Source organism: Melanotaenia boesemani, chromosome 5 (genome assembly GCF_017639745.1).
Source record: "Melanotaenia boesemani isolate fMelBoe1 chromosome 5, fMelBoe1.pri, whole genome shotgun sequence".
In the NCBI taxonomy this organism is placed as follows: Eukaryota; Metazoa; Chordata; class Actinopteri; order Atheriniformes; family Melanotaeniidae; genus Melanotaenia; species Melanotaenia boesemani.
The window spans coordinates 9,720,166-9,736,734 of record NC_055686.1 but is presented as its reverse complement, the minus strand read 5'-3'; the positions used below and the strand labels follow the sequence as shown (position 1 = coordinate 9,736,734).

The 16,569-nt window shown below is 39.2% G+C and overlaps 1 long non-coding RNA gene across 1 annotated transcript; it reads right to left on the bottom strand.

The window, feature by feature from the left end:
• Positions 1-2,060: 2,060 nt before the first annotated feature.
• Positions 2,061-3,281, bottom strand: LOC121639842. The gene is made up of 3 exons (XR_006010260.1): positions 2,987-3,281; positions 2,490-2,513; positions 2,061-2,173 (listed from the first exon to the last, which is right to left on the bottom strand). It is a non-coding gene; the product is annotated as an uncharacterized LOC121639842 (long non-coding RNA).
• Between the last annotated feature and the right edge of the window lie 13,288 nt (positions 3,282-16,569).

Sequence of the window (16,569 nt, the reverse complement as noted above, 5' to 3'; positions counted from 1 at the left end):
TTTGAAAACAGAGCGAAACGTCATCTCTTAATGTGAGTTAATACATGACCTCTATCTGTCCACTGCAGGAGAGTTAAGAGAGAAAACAACTTTCTATCAGGCAGAGGAGGACGACAACATCACCATCAGATGGGACAGACAGAACCAAACAGACATGTTTCTCACCAACATCATCTGTTTTCTTCTCTCAAAACCTGAGAAAGTTTTCTATGAACTGATGGATGGTGTTGAGCTTCCAGAGTCTCAGCATCAGCAGTTTTCAGGACGAGTTCAGTGTGACAGAGACGCTCTCAGAGAAGGACGAGTCACACTTCATCTGTCCAGAGTCACAGCTGAAGACTCTGGAAACTACAGATGTGAAATGAATAATCATAACAAGAAGTTAAGTCGATGGGAGCTTCAGGCTGAGTGTAAGTTAACAGGTTTTATCAGTTTAAACCAGCAGAGGTGTGTGTTCTTGTTGTGTCGTCACACTGATCCAGATTTCATTCCACAGTTAATTTTGTTCTGAATGTGACCCCAAGATCTCACAAAGAAAGCACAACGTCTGGACCGATACCTGGAAAAGTAAGTAAGCTGTTACCATGGTAACTATAGACATTAGAAATGTTTGTAACTTGGTCAATGTATGAATGAATGAACGGATAAATTCTTTATTTACTTCTACAACTATTACATTAGTGTAAATGTTCATCTTCATGTAAACACTTTACACATCTAAGAGTTTGTTTTTGTTTGTTTGTTTTCATGCAGCTGCAGAAAAACCAGAGGATAAAACATCACCTGGTACAATCTGGTTGTTACTTCTACCATCTATAGTTATAAATGTAGTTTATATATATCTGGCAGTGAAGAATCCTATGAGCTCTCGAATACAATCACCAACACCAATCAGCTGCATTCTGGACTCAGGTGAACAAAATACCCTCAGAACTGCTCCAGATGTCTGAGACTATTTGTTAGCATGAAACACCGACTGATGATGGGATTCAGAAACTCTTCTGAACATTTACTTTGACTGTCACATGGAAGAACACGACGTGATTGAAGACAGACTCTCAGCTGTCAGAGACTGTCCATGAAGAGTCTGATGGTTCATCACAGTGAACATCAGCTCTCATCATGTGCTCCAGCTTCACAGCTGTGTCATCATGTAGGTCAAAGGTCAGACTGATCCTGCTTTCTGACTCCACAACAACACAAGTGAAGCATCAGGACCAGACATGAGAAGACTCTGGTCCAGGAAATCCACACTGTGGATCAGGTTGTAGCTGAGAGGAAACAGCAGAGAGGAGCTTTAATAACACTGAGACACGAGAAGGAACTGGAACCACAGGAGTTTGTATTTAATATCTCCATGAAGCACTTTTATTCTGAACGTTGTGAAGAACTTGTTAAATTTCTGAATTAATTTCTTTCTGTACAAGTTTTAATGTTCAGAGTATGTAAGTAGAGGATTGTAAAGGTTTAACTGACTGCAGAGGCGTTGGGGATTGTGTTTTACAGATGTGTTACAGATGTCTTCTTCTTGTTGAACCATGCTTTTTACTTTCACCATGTAGAAGACTTTCATATGATCATATTACACGTAGCAGAATAAAGTCCAGCAGCTGATCTTTGTGACATTCACACTTCAAACTCAACACAGAACCAGATTTTATTCAAGTGTTTTTGGTCTAAAATGTTTTTATTTTGTTTCTTTGTTTTTGTGTGTTTCTCTTTTATTTAACACCTTATTTAACTGCAAAAATGAAATAATAAAAATAAATGAAAGGAGCATCTTTCCTTTGCTTTATTCCTTTCAGTGAAAAGTAGTAAAGTTTTAATGATTCTCCAGAGAAATAACAGCTTATGAACATAATATGTAGATTAATGTAGAAATGAAAGATAAAAATAACTTTATTTTTCTACCTTTACTTGTGAACATGTGATAATTAAATGTGAAAATGAATCAAAGCAAGTCAGTTTATCAACATGTAATACGTGAGGAGACGGAGCATAAAACTGCTCCTGATTAGCTGTTAGACATAAGAATCACCATTTTTCTTTTTTAATATCTTGTTACTATTGTTAAGAAGCAGCACAGTGTTTATGATGTTGTCTCTCCACCTCTCAGGTCCTCCTTCTGTGTGAGCTCAGGTTCAGGAAATCCACACTGTGGATCAGATTGTAGCTGAGAGGAAACAGCAGAGAGGAGCTTTAATAACACTGAAGGAAAAACATGAAATCACACAAGACAAACATGTTCAGCATCAAGGTTTAACTATTTAACTCTGCATGGATTTAATCTGCTGTCAATCATTAGTTTTGGTCCTTTTAATAGAAATAAATTAAGTGAAAACTTAGTCATGAACCTGCAGAATGATTTGTTTATCACTTCTACCACCCCTGTTTTTATTTAACTTTTGCAAAGCAGAATAATTACAGGTTTAAATGTAAATCTTTTAGAGGTTATTGATTTTTTTAATTAAAATATTTCAGCTTTTTACCTGTGATAACGCTGTGCTCAGCAACTGAAAGAAAGCAAACTGTTGAAATACCAGCAGAGAAATCAGGTTCACCTCAACAATAAACTGTTCTGTCAAATGATTTATTTACTTATTTTTAAGTTATTCTTTCAGATTTAATAGTTTGTTACAACCGATAAACCCACCATTACACATGTGGATTTATTACCTGCTGTTCACTGTTTGTTGTCAGTTGTATTGTTTAGTAAATGTTGTGAATTTATTCCTTTATTTTTCTCTTATGGAGTCATTCTTAAATGAAAAGATTAGACAAGCTGAAAATCAATGATAGATCAGATTACATATTCTCTCTGTGTATGCGTGGCTTCACTCCGGCTTCCTCCCACCATCCAAAGACGTGCATGTAAGGGTTAACTGGTCCCTGTAAATCCTCTGGAGGAGTGTGTGTGAGTGTTTGTCTCTCTGTGTTGGTCCTGTGATGGACTGGAGACCTGTCCAGGGTGTTTCCTGCTTCTCACCTGCTAACTGCTGAGATAGACTCCAGCTGGATGGATGGATGGATGGATGGATGGACGGATGGATGGATGGACTTTCCTCACCTGTAAACACGTCTGTAAGTAAATCAGCTGATCTCGATTGTTAACCGTGAATTCTTGTCATTACAGAGGAAACAGACAAACCTTCCTCCAGCGTTCAGTTTGGTTGGTTTGTTTGGAGAATAATTACCTAAAAGGTAAGCAGGCTTGGTAAGGATGGATGTTGGGGTGGGTTCTTGTATATTTTATAACTCATATTTTCTCAGTGTCAAAGGAAAACTGGTGCTGTAGAGAAAATGTGATTAAAACTCACAATGAAGCTTCACACTTTCCCAGATTCATCTCTTTAGATGGAGGTTCAGACTTTCATAAACACATTTCTAACATCCCTGATCACCATGACAACCTTAACTAAAGTGTTTTTTTTTTATTCAGACTTTTTATCCTGTGGTCTCACAAAGTTTCTGGTTTGAAGCATTTCATGTAGAATAAAAACTTCTTGCATGAGCTTTAATGTCTCCTGCTGCTTCATGTTATCATTATATGAACCCACATGATGAACACACTGAAAAGTTTCACCATACAGAGGTGTCTTCTTACACAATGATGCTGATGAGAGGATTGTGGTTTGCTGCCACCTAGTGGTTAAATCTGGAAACACAGAAACATGTTTGTGTTCATGATGGTCAATAAATGAAATGATCAGGTTTCTTAAACAAAAACCATCTTTTAACTCTGAGGTTTTACATATGAAGAAATCATCATCATCAGTCTCTCACATCATTGTGAAGGAGTTTAGGTCCACACTTCACATTATTTAGTAACCTGCACACCTGAATCGTGTCTGAACACATCCTGCAGCTGAAAGCAAGCTGCTTCAGTCATACTGCTCAGGACAGGATCAGACAGGAAAAAGAAGAAGAAATAAAAAATGTCTGGTTTCCTTCTGACTGACTGAACCATGAAGCTGCTGCCCTGACACAGTTTCTGGATGGGGGGGGGGATTACACGTTTTATTTTTTGTACAGTCAAAATATGAATGGATTAATGGTTAAATAAATAAATAATAACTGTTGCCGGTTAACAAAACTTATTAAACACACCTTTGAAACTGACTTGTCCTCGTCCTGCAGCCCTGTTGTTTGTCATCATTATAAATTACAGGATGACAGTGAAGCAGCCTTTAAGTCACATCTACAGTTTGTTATGAAGCTCCGTGTTTCTGCAGCTCCTTCACTTCTGGATCAGTTTCTCATGTAACTCATCGGCTCAGTTCAGGATCTCAGTCCTGCTCTGGATCTGTGTGACTGATAAAAGACAGAAAGTAGAGACAAAAACTGGAACAGTCTCATCAAAACTCAAATAAAAGGGATGAATGCTTTTTTGTTGTTGTTGGTCTCCATAAATAAATCCCAGCAGATGTTTTCTAGATGATCACCATGTAGAATCTGCTGCTATCAGTGGAGCTTTCTGCAGCTTTTTGTTTCATGTAGGATCTTAACCCATTTAATACCAAATTTTTCCCAGACATAAAACTATTTAAATCAGGTGTTGGTGGTAGCCCTTTGAACTAATCAATATGTTTTAAAAAATAACATTGAAAAATATAAGAAAAAGTGTGTTTTATGCAAGGTCACAGTGGGATAATGTGTGGTACTCTCAAGTAGAGGTGCTTTCTGCTTAAAGATAAAGATAACAATATGTCAACATTGTTTCTTTATTTTAATATAACTTGCAACACCATTACATTTGTGCAACATTTGAAATTGTACTTTTGTACAATATAAATTGCAATGTTATAACATTTTAGTGCAACATTCACTTGATAATGTGAATTAGGCTCATGCGATCCATTCACATTAAACATGCGAGGTGCAATGTCCTCTGTAGAGTACACATTCAAGTTTTAACAAATACCATGGCAAATTAGAGAAATGTATAAAGAACCGGCTCTTGAACAAAATGCTTGATTTATTTGTGTATAACTATATTTACCTATAAACAGTCATACTCTAACTGCAGTAATATAGAACATGAAGGTAACGGTAGAGACCTGCATAAAAATGCATAACAAAAACAATGAACGATAAACCTTTATCTTTCCCACTTTCATACAGCAATGACTGAATGAACCTAGTCTGCTGTACTGCGCCTTTTCACCATTCGATGACCTGAGTATTCTTTACTTGACAGTCCTTTCAAGCTTTTTCTACTTGCCGTGATATTTCTTGAAGCACTCAATGTGTAGTGATGCATTGCATTTCTCACAGGCATAGGTGGTGCAATTATCACAAAAATGACACCTCAGGAACCGATTCCCTGTATTGGTTGGCCAGTGAGAGTCTTGATCATATCTTGCCAGATCTTGAACAGAGGCAGTCAGTAGAGATCTCCTTCCATGGCTTAGTGGCTTTGTGCCAAACCTTTGCATAAGAGATTGCGCTACTATCCGTGAGAAGGTCAGCAGGTCAATGGTACCTCCCATAACAAACTTGTAAAAGTAATAGCTATTTACAAGTGCGCTGTTGAGAGTCCATGAAAAGATGGGCCACCACCACGTCATGGACCTGATTGCGATACTGTATCTTGAGGCCTGTTGGTCATGTAGGTCTACACCTCCCATGTGCTCATTATATTGCTTGATACTTTGCGGTTGTCGGACTTGGTCAAAGGAACGACGCTCTTTGTTCCATCGCTTGACAACTGTGTCAGTATACTTCTCCTCCATATTTGTTGCTATAGTGACAATGTTGTTGTCCTTCCAGCGGACCAGCAGCTTTTCTCCTTGTGTTAGAACTTCAGAGGTTCCTCTGGGTAACTTCATGAATTCGCTCTTAGGTTTGAAGGGAACATCAAGGAGACGGTTTTCTCTCATTGTCCCACAGCTGCCATATCCTCTCTTAGTTATCTCATCCGGGAGTGCAAGGGAAGTAAAGAGGTTGTCATGGTAGAATTTACAACCTTGTGGCACCTCACCTTGCTCTGCAAGACCAAGAACAACACTTGGCCCTTGGCCTAACCCAGTCTCTGGTAGGAGCGTATGGCGTCCTGCAAATGGCTCCATATGATGCATGTACCCACTGGATGAGGCAAGGCTCCAGATCTTATAACCAAAACGAATTGGTTCGCCTTTTATGAACTGCTTGCATCCATGTCGACCATAATATCGTATCATGCTTTCATCCACTGACAGCCATTCTGGATATGGCAGGACTTTGTATGACTTGTTGAGCTCAGTGAAGATGGGTCTAACCTTGAAAAATGGATCCTCAGTGATCTTTGTGTTGTTAACAAAATGTAGTGAGGCCATTATTTCATTGAACCGATTTCTCCACATTGCATTTGAAATGCTTTCATTATGTACATCCCTGTCGAGCGACCAGTGCATATGTCTTCTTGGAACAGTGCTGTACCCAGATGCCAGAAGGATCCCATAGAATGTAAGGAGCTCATCCATACTCATATCTAGTTGCTTGTCTTTGGTCTGGGTTGAGTAGAGGTTGGACATTTCAACTGTGATCTCTCTTAGTGTGGGTCGATTCATTAGTAGGAAAACACCCATTGGATCAGGAGAACTTTGTTTGATACATTCAGCAGCATTTGGACTGTATGCTTTGTGTTCAGGAATGCTAGCAGTGGCTGGCCTCTTTGATCTTTTGAACACTCTATCTTTATTCTTGACTACTTCAAGCTGCACCAATGGCCCCTCTGATTGACCCTTCTGATGGCTAGAGGAGCTTGGAAGTTCCCCAGACTGGCCTCTCTGGTGGCTAGAGGACCTTGGTGTTTCTTTGGTTTTGGCCCTCTGGCTGCTAGAAGACCTTAGAAGTTTCCCAGACTGGCCTCTCTGGTGGCTAGAAGACCCTGGCTCATCTTCAGCTGAGGGTGGTGGAGAATTAGTGGTGGGTAGGGTAAATTCATCAACATTGATTTTCCTGTCTTGAACTTCATGTTTGATCATTAGTAGCTTTGCTCTTGGCTCTTGTGGCTGCCTGGTATGACTTGCAGAGGTCTTAGACTCTTCAGTACAAACTGTGCCAGGTGGTTGGGGAGGGCTAGTGGATTGGGGGAGGTCATCATCTGTGCCCATAAGTTCAGCAAGTGCATTCAAAATCCGGTATGGCAAATGGCCTATCTCCCCCTCATAGTCCATGTCTGACTCATCACTATCACAATCACTTAGGATGGCATCTTTCTCATTTTGAGGGATAACTGCTATGTTGCATGCCTTGTCTGGGCCATCACTTATGTCTAACATATCAAGAACCTCACTCAAAGTATATCTAACAGAAAGAAAAAAGTTAAAAGTTAGGCACGGCAAGAATTTTCTATATATATAAATAATTGTGCACCTAAATTCAATGTAGTATCCCACCGGTCACTATTGTGACATGTTTACTCATTCTGCACACACATCTAACAAATCTGAGTGAATGCAATAACATATATTGTTACTAGACACTTTAAAGATCATGTGTACCAAAAATCTTTGTCCTATGTTAATTTCAACATACTTTACTAACCTCTTCTTTGTGAGGTTTGAGGCAGCCATCTTCCCCTCAATGTGCAACCAGGAAGTAAACAGGTCTGATCATGTGACAGTTTACTCTAAACATGTGACACTGCACACATTTAATCTAAACACTATATTATTTCATTATTGACTGAAACAGAGTTGAAAAATCACTCAGAAACATTTTTAGAGCTCTGTAAACAAAAATATTTTTTATGGTCACTATTGTGACCAGTCACTTATGTCACTGGGTTGATATAAAATGAATTTAGTCCCTTAAATTCAGATTTCTGCTCTCATAGTTTAGGTAGAAAACCAGTAGAGGCTGTAAGAACAGGGATGCATCTCCAGTCAGTCAGAAACATCCATTTGTAGAATAGATCATATAAAAGTTTAATGAGAGAAACGTTGAAAGTGGTAAAATAGTTTTTCAGAGATGTGAAATGGCAGCAGTTTTCTCTGGTTCCTGGTTGAAGGTAAAACAGTCAGACTGAAGCTCCAGTTTCCTTCAGACTAACTCATCTGGACTGAATCAGAGCTGAACACCAGTCACTCCGTCAGCTTAAAGAAGGCATCACCAGTCTGGATAATAATCATGATGCCCACAACATGTAAGCTTTAGAAGCAGATGAGTGTGCAGTCTGTCTGAGTCAACATGGGACTCTGTTAAAGCTGCATTGCTGCCATCTACCTGATCCATGTGTTATTACAGTGGTGGAGTGTTTTATTTCCAGTAAGGAACTGGAAGCTGCAGTTTCAGGATGTTCACTTTTCACAGCTACTTCGTAGGAGTCTGAATCAGCGAGTCTAAAGAGAGATACAGAGTTCATGTACTGGGAGATAATGACAGAAAAACATTTTTCATTGTAAACAAAGGAGGAAAAAGGGGAGAGTCATTTAGACACATGCTGCTGTACAAGACACTGAATGGTTCTGGTCTAAAATCCATATCTGCTCTGCTGAAACCACATGAAGCACCAAGACAAGTTTGTTTCCATCTTGAGTTAAAACCCTGCAGCAGTCTCAGGGATGATGGTTCTTCTTTTTCCACCTTTTACAAATATTTTTACATTTATACATCAGTGGAGAAGAGGCCACGAGTTCCTCAGTCTCTAATCAGATGTGGGTCATCTCTCTGTCTCTCATCCTGGTTGCTTGTCTCAGTGGGTGAAGATAGAAAAGAGAAAAGGTCAGAGGTCTGTCAGGATGAAAATCAGCATCATGGACCTTCAGGTTTCTGTTAAACAGCTGATCTGAAGTTTGTCATCTTCTCAGTAGATTTAATAAAACAAATGATTGAGATGAGTTTGATCATCAGAGCTGCTGCTGCTGCTGCTGCTGCTGCTATCAGGCCCAGTGCAGCAAAGAGGCTGATTCTTCCTCGATTGTTTGGTTGTTGATTCTCAGTTGGTCTCTGAAGTTGATCCTGACCAGCAGCTGCTGTAAAGGACCAAACATATAAAATAAAAACTCATGACTGTTTTTAAGAGAAGAAAGAAGACATCAGATTTCTAGATGGAGGTAAAACTGTGATAGAAGCTGCTCTTTTTCCACCATTTACAAGGTCACTTCATAAAGAACTGGACTGTGAAATTTCTGTAAAACTTTCCTGAAACTGAACATTCATGTGTTGTTAACTACTGAAAAGTCTTTAAGTTAAATGAAGCTCGGTGTGTGTGGAGGGATGTTGAACATCAGCTTTGATTCCCAAGTGTCAGCTGAGGTTTTCATGGTTAACTGCAACATTTTATCTGGTTCACACAGAAAATTCACTTTAACTTTTTCTTGAAAAGCTGCTGCTGAAAAAGAAAATGTAACTCTTAATGACAAAGTTTTACCACCATGAGCATCACAAGGTTTTCATTCACACATGAGAGAAACATTTGTTGGTTTTGGTGTAAAAACATGAACAAACACAGGAACAGAAAATCCTAATTTATTATCTATTACAACCTAGAATAATATTATATTCTACAGCGGGGGACTGAGAATCTTCTTTTCTCATTGATTTAGTCAATGCAGATTTCTTTCTACAGAAACATATTAATGTCTTTCATCATCCTAAAATGAGTCTTTCACATGAAATAAGTAAAGTGAGGTATTTCGTTCTGAATCTAAAATTAACCTTTTTAAATACATCTTTACTTTTTAATAAATATGGAGAAAAGTTCAGCAGTTCAGAAAACAAGATAGTTTTTCCCATTAAAGTCCAAATCATCCAGCAAATCAAAGACATCTGGAGGTAAATAATAAAGCAGCCTTCTATCATATTTACCAGTAAATAGCATTAATTACTAGTTGTTTCTTTACCTTTTATGTTATTAAATACTGTACTAAAGAAAGTTACCATTAAATGTTAAATGTTAGTGTACATGTAACGTACATTAAATGTACATTAACCAAATTTATCTCTCCATCAGAAACTTCAAAGATTTAATTTTCCACAAAATAAATGTGTTATTTCAGATCAGAGAGATGAGTGGAGTAAAACTGAGTTGCTTCATCAGGTCTCGATGCAGGAAGATTTCCTGCTGAAATGTTAGCATGCTAATGAGAAGCAGTCAGCCACTGATCTGTTTCATCTGTTTCTCTCCTTATAAGAAGGACTGTCATCCCAGTGCCTCACCAACATGTCTGTAAACCAGCCTGTCAGTTAGCAACTTTCCAGCATTTTATTATCTGACCTGTTTTGAACCTGACCCTGTTCTCTGTCTCTGCCCCCCTGCACACATGAGTGTGTAATCTGATCCCCGTCTGTTTCTGACTGGGATTCTGGTTTTCTGGACTCAAACTGCCTGCCTGGTTTTGACCCCGAACCCTTCGTCTGAGTACAGTTTTTATTGGTTTGGATTTCTGTTTTTTAATTTCTGCTTTGACTTCAGGACCTGAATATTTTATGGATTGTGCCTCAGACATATCTCTTTGTTTCTGCACGACACCTCTACATGTAAGTCTCCACCCTTTTTCAGAGAATAGATTTCACTGTTTGGAAAACTCTTCCCTGAGGAAACTGTGAGCCACTGGTACCACCATGTAAGTCCTGTCCTGGATCTATTAGAGGTGTGTGAAACGGACTTGTTAATATATGAGAGACATTCTCTGAACATAAAAGCTTTTGTTTGTAAGTCACAGCACAAGTCTTCTGCCACCTTGTTCAAGCTCTGTGAGTTAATAATTCCAAGCTGCTTGAGTCTGTTTGCTTTCATTAGAGTATTTTCATGCACTTTACAAACACAGGTCTCTCTGTTGTTAATGTTAGGGGTAAGTTATGTTAGGGGCATCTCCAGCATCAGTTTCTTATGCAAATTCAACATAATGTCAGAGAGGAACCTCTTTTGTTTCTTCTCTTTAAATTTTGTAATTGTTTATTTTTTTTCCTGCTGATGCTCGACTGTTGTCATCTCAGCTTAAGAAGATTTAGATTGTTTCTATAGTCTTTTTACTATCCTTCCTATGATAGGTGAACCTGTCATTTTGGTTGTCGGCAGTCTTGTTGAACAGTTTGTGTGAGATACTAAAAGCATTTCTGGCCATGGAAACAAGTCTGTATTTTCTGAGTAACCTGGCTGAGACAACACTTTGATACTGTTAGCTTTGGCTAACAGGAGATATTTTGATGGCTGTGTGCAGTGTAAAAGATCTCTTTGGACTAGTAATATAACTTTTATCTTCCTTTACTGAAGATGGCAGCACTGTACAATCTGCAGGACAATCACAGATTGTTGAACGCTCTAGAACCAGTGCAGACAAACATTTCCACACCAGAGTCAGCGAGCAATCATTCAATAACAAAAACATTCATTTCCCAGAACAAACAGAAACACCTACAAAGTTCCACTTACCAGGTAAAACTGCAGTTACATACCAGTGGCTTTTCTGTATCATTGCAATATAACTGACAACCCAAATAACTAAGCAATATAAGCACAAAAACATTGCCTGTACTAATATGTATGTTACTTGAGGACTTTTATTTTTCCTGAATATGCTGCACAAGCGTGTTATGAGAAACAAGGGTCTTTCTGAAATCAGAGGGAAGTTTGTGCTTCAGTAATTCTCTCAGAGTTTTAGTTCTTGGGAAACTTTTTGACAGGTCTGTTGTCAACCTTAACTTCAACATTTGACACCTTTTTCTAAACGTTTCCTTCCTCTTCTTGATCTGTTGCTTTAATGTCTGTATTTTCTGTAGTTGTGTGTTCTTGCTGTTGCCCTTTCTTGTTCTGAAAGGGCTCCATGATGGAGTTGAGGTACCAGAGTCTCAGGATGGACAGTTTGCAGGACGAGTCCAGAGTGACAAAGACGTCCTCAGAAAAGGACGAATCAGACTTCATGTGTCCAGACTCAGAACTAATGATTCTGGTCTGTATGTGTGTGATGTGAAGACAGATTACGGCTTCAGCTCTGAAAAATGTCAACTGAACGTTACCGGTGAGTTAACCAACTTTCTCATTTTTCCTAAAAGATTTTCTTCTTCCCAAAGCAAATTTAGGATTTTCTGTTTTCCTTTTTTCTTTTCTTTACATAAAAAACACAAATGTTGCTGCTGCTCTTGAACTTTGCTGCTTTCTTTCTTTCTTTCTTTCTTTCTTTCTTTCTTTCTTTCTTTCTTTCTTTCTTTCTTTCTTTCTTTCTTTCTTTCTTTCCTATTTACATGAGTTAAAACACATTTTTCTAAAACCAGAGAGTTTTCTGAAAAGCTAAAAATCACAACTGTTCACAAACTTTTTATCTCTCAGCTTCAGAAAAACAATGAAAACCAGATTACTGGTTAATATACGTCTTTGATTATAAATACTGACGTCGCTCTTCAGGTTTATGAGGTTTAAGGATGTGAAAGTTCCACCAGGATGAAAAGATAAAAAAGAAAAATATAAATTCACATTGAATCTGAATGGATTTATACTGAAGTTACTTATCAGCTTCTCTAACTGCTTAATAGAAACAAAACAAAAATCAGAGCTACAACTCTTAGAAAACAGAGTGAAATGTCATTTCTTAACGCGAGTTAATACATGACCTCTATCTGTCCACTGCAGGAGAGTTAAGAAAGAAAACAACTTTCTATCAGGCAGAGGAGGACGACAACATCACCATCAGATGGGACAGTCAGACCCAAACAGACATGTTTCTCACCAACATCAACTGTGTTCTTCTCTCAAAGCCTGAGAAAGTTTTCTATGAACTGATGGATGGTGTTGAGCTTCCAGAGTTTCAGCATCAGCAGTTTTCAGGACGAGTTCAGTGTGACAGAGACGCTCTCAGAGAAGGACGAGTCACACTTCATCTGTCCAGAGTCACAGCTGAAGACTCTGGAAGGTACAGATGTGAAATGGTTCATTATAACAAGAAGTTAAGGCGATGGGAGCTTCAGGCTGAGTGTAAGTTAACAGGTTTTATCAGTTTAAACCAGCAGAGGTGTGTGTTCTTGTTGTGTCGTCACACTGATCCAGATTTTATTCCACAGTTAATTTTGTTCTGAATGTGACCCCAAGCTCTCACAAAGAAAGCACAACGTATGGACCGATACCTGTAGAAGGTAAGTAAGCTGTTACCATGGTAACTACAGACATTAGAAATGTTTGTAACTTGGTCAATGTATAAATGAACGAACGTATAAATTCCCTAATTAGTTCTGCAACTATTACATCAGTGTAAATGTTCATCTTCCTGTAAACACTCACACATCAAAGAGTTTGATTTTGTTTGTGTGTTTTCATGCAGCTGCAGAAAAACCAAAGGATAAAACATCACTTGGTACAATCCTGTTGTTACTTCTACCATCTATAGTTTTAATTGTAGTTTTTATGTATGTGTTAGTAGGGACGGCATACTTTGGTTCCTAAAGGAAATCCTAACATGAGGGTGTTTAAATGATGTCTTTTTATATGAGGAATTCAAATATGAGTTTATTTTTTGGATGACTCTAACCTACATCAATCTGTATTTCTAAATAGTCAGTTTTACCCTTTCAAACCCCTTTATAAGATATTAAAAGATATAAGGGAAAACACTCATATTGATACAGCAAAATCAAATGTACATATTTATTAACAGGTGAACTGCATGTATATCACTGGATACAATTACTAAGATCAATCTCTTTAATTCCTGAACTTTACCCGGTTGCACAAGTCCTGCTTTGACTCGTTTTTGGACATCAGCCTCCTGCTGGTCTCCTGTGCCCTGATGCCTCCATCCCTCTTTTCCTGTGAGAAGTACTTAGCATTTTAATATTTTAACAACCCTCTCAATGCTTTGTGTTTGACAAGGCCAATTGGGCACCTCCATGGGGGTGTTGATGAAGTTTTTAACGTCCAGCTGATCAAATCTCCAATGCTGGAAGCATCACAGTTAAAGTCAGGTGTCATTCTGTGCCTGACAGAGGAGTCCCCCATCTAAATGTCTGGGTCTCCATCTCCCCTGATGGCCAGGATTCTCTCCAACCCCTTAGCCCCTTCTGTCTGATCCTCAGAGCAAAGCAGTGTTTGGAGGATGGCTTCATGGTGGACATACCAAGCAGATCTTCTCACAGCTGGGATCACATGGTCCAGCTCCTCCTTCCTCTGAGACTTGAGGCAGTCCAGCTGAAACAAAATGTGCCCATGGCTCTTCGATACAGGAATGATTGACTTTCACGTTGAACCAACATGAATGATACACACCAGTTTTAAATTCCAAAATGAATTGCAGATTCTTCCGGTTCTTTTCCTTAAGTCCATGCTTTCACACCCAGAGCCTGAGAAGTCTGTTGGCTGAAGTTTGGATTGATATCCAAGTCTGTAGAAGAAGCTTTCCTATTGGCCTGGAAAATGTGTTGGCTGACAGATTAGGGCCATCAAGGTGAATAATGAGGCGCAGGGGAAGTTCACCAGTGTGCAGTGTTGAAACCGGTGACGAATATTTACCCTATTGCCAGTTCTTTGACCGACCTTTCAGGCTCACGTCCTGTTGTTTCCTCTCTTGGATCTTTAACGACCGGTGAGACTCCAGTCGCGAAGTGATGGGCGAACCTTTCCACCTCGATTCTTGTGGCGCGAGAATAAGCAATTTTACCCCTTTAGAATTCCTGATTATTATCGTCCGCTCATGCGGAGATAGGCCTGAGGAGTTATTCTGGTAGATAAGCCAACCTTTGGGTCTAGGAGTATGAAGCTACCGTACTATCGTCCTAACAGGATCACTACCTGGTATCGAAGTATTAACCTAGCGAATTCTTATGTCTCTTCGGGTATTGGGGAATCTGGGGCTCACCTGCTCGTTGTGTTGTCCTCTCCTCTCCTCAGTGGATGTGGACAAATATAAGAGAAATAAGTTTGGTTGGGAAGTTAACCGAAGTTAACTATAACCCTTTTATTCAAGTTTTCTTTTATTGGTACAATACAGAAAAAATAAAAAGAAAGAAAAAATAATAAAATTCCCTTTTCGGGGTTTCCCTTTCAGTGAGGGCTAAAAGCAGAATATAAGAAATAAGTATAAAGTAAAAGTTTTCTCACAAGGAGTGCTTTCCGCTTTCGCGGTCTAAGTTTTCTTCAATAATAAGTAAATCTCCCTTGGCAAACGGGTAAAATCTATCCCAGCAAAAGGGATGAAGTTCTGTAAAAATCTAACCACTAAGTCTCCGTAGAAAATCTGTAGAAGTCTCTTCAAAATCTCCGGACAATTCCTCTCTCTTCACAAAATCACCAGTATATATACATAACTTAAAAACCATCCCATCTGGTACCTTCCCACTAGCAGAAAAACCAACCCCTTCAGTATTTTTCCATGACAGAAAACAACTCAGAACCAACCCACTTAGTATTTTTCCATCAGCAGAAAAGCATACGTGAGCATCCTGCAAGTTGGTCCCTCCTTCTGGGTTGCATCAGAGCTGAAGGAAAGAAGACACTTTTCCCTGCCCCATTATCTATGTATTCTCACAGTTTTTACACAAAGGCTGCTTGTTAATATTCTCTGAGTTTGCTGGGGAATTCCGCTTTGCTTTGGAGCAAGCAGATAAGGAGTAACTCCCTTCTTAGTCTCCCAGACCTTCTGGGCCTCTCTTCACTTCCTCAGCAGTGTAAAAAACTCTGTCTCTTATTTGCATCTTATCTGTGAATGCACTCTCTGTAAGCTACAGAATAATAACAACTAAGCTGTAGCTCTATTAATCAAAACCAAAACCTAATGAACATCACTAAAATCTAAGGATAATAAGCAAATAATAATAGTAATAAGCAAACAGGAATATATGAAATGTGAATAGGTAATGCATAACACATAGAAAAACATAACTGAGTATTGATCAGGCCATAAACTCAGTTTTTTTGATTAAAAACATCATCTCACATCATTTGTGCCATAACAGTCATAGATCCAAACTTTAATAAAACTTCTCTCCCTCCTTCACTCACTGAGAGCAAAAAGCGATGGGTTTCCAGCAGGTGTGAGTTATCTGTCGAGATAAGGGCCTCTGCTCCCTGTCCATTGCCTTAGCAACGGCTCTCTGGCCTAGAGCAGTGTTCACGCCACCCATTGAAGAGCACGGCCTTCACAGCAGGTTACATACCAACCATACTAGCTTTCTCCTCAGCTGCAGCTCCAGCTTCCTCATTATTCCAGCTTTCACACCAGTGTTGACATTTGTCAAGTCTCCTCCAGCGGCCCACAAGATCTTATCAAAACCCCTCTCTTTCAGCCAGGCAAACATGACCTTAGCGATCTGCTCTGCATGTGACTCCTCTTTAGTTGCTTTCTCTGGGGTAAAGTGGAACAGGTAGTAGCCACCAGGCTCACTAACAACACTATAGTGTTCTTCCTTGATCTTTGAAGGAAAAGATTGGTCTCTGCCTCCAGCTTCCGTCATCACATTTGTCAGGTCAATCCACCCACTAAAGAAAATGCAGGAGACCCCCCTCCTCCCTGCATTTTTTATCAAACTCTTTTCCCAGCTCTACCGTCAACTTCTCCTGTGCTCTTTTGACTTTGTTCTTATCAATCACTTTACTTGTATTGTCTTCTGTGATGATTCCTGCATCAATCAGAGCTGCAGTTGGCCTCAGCCCTATGCCAT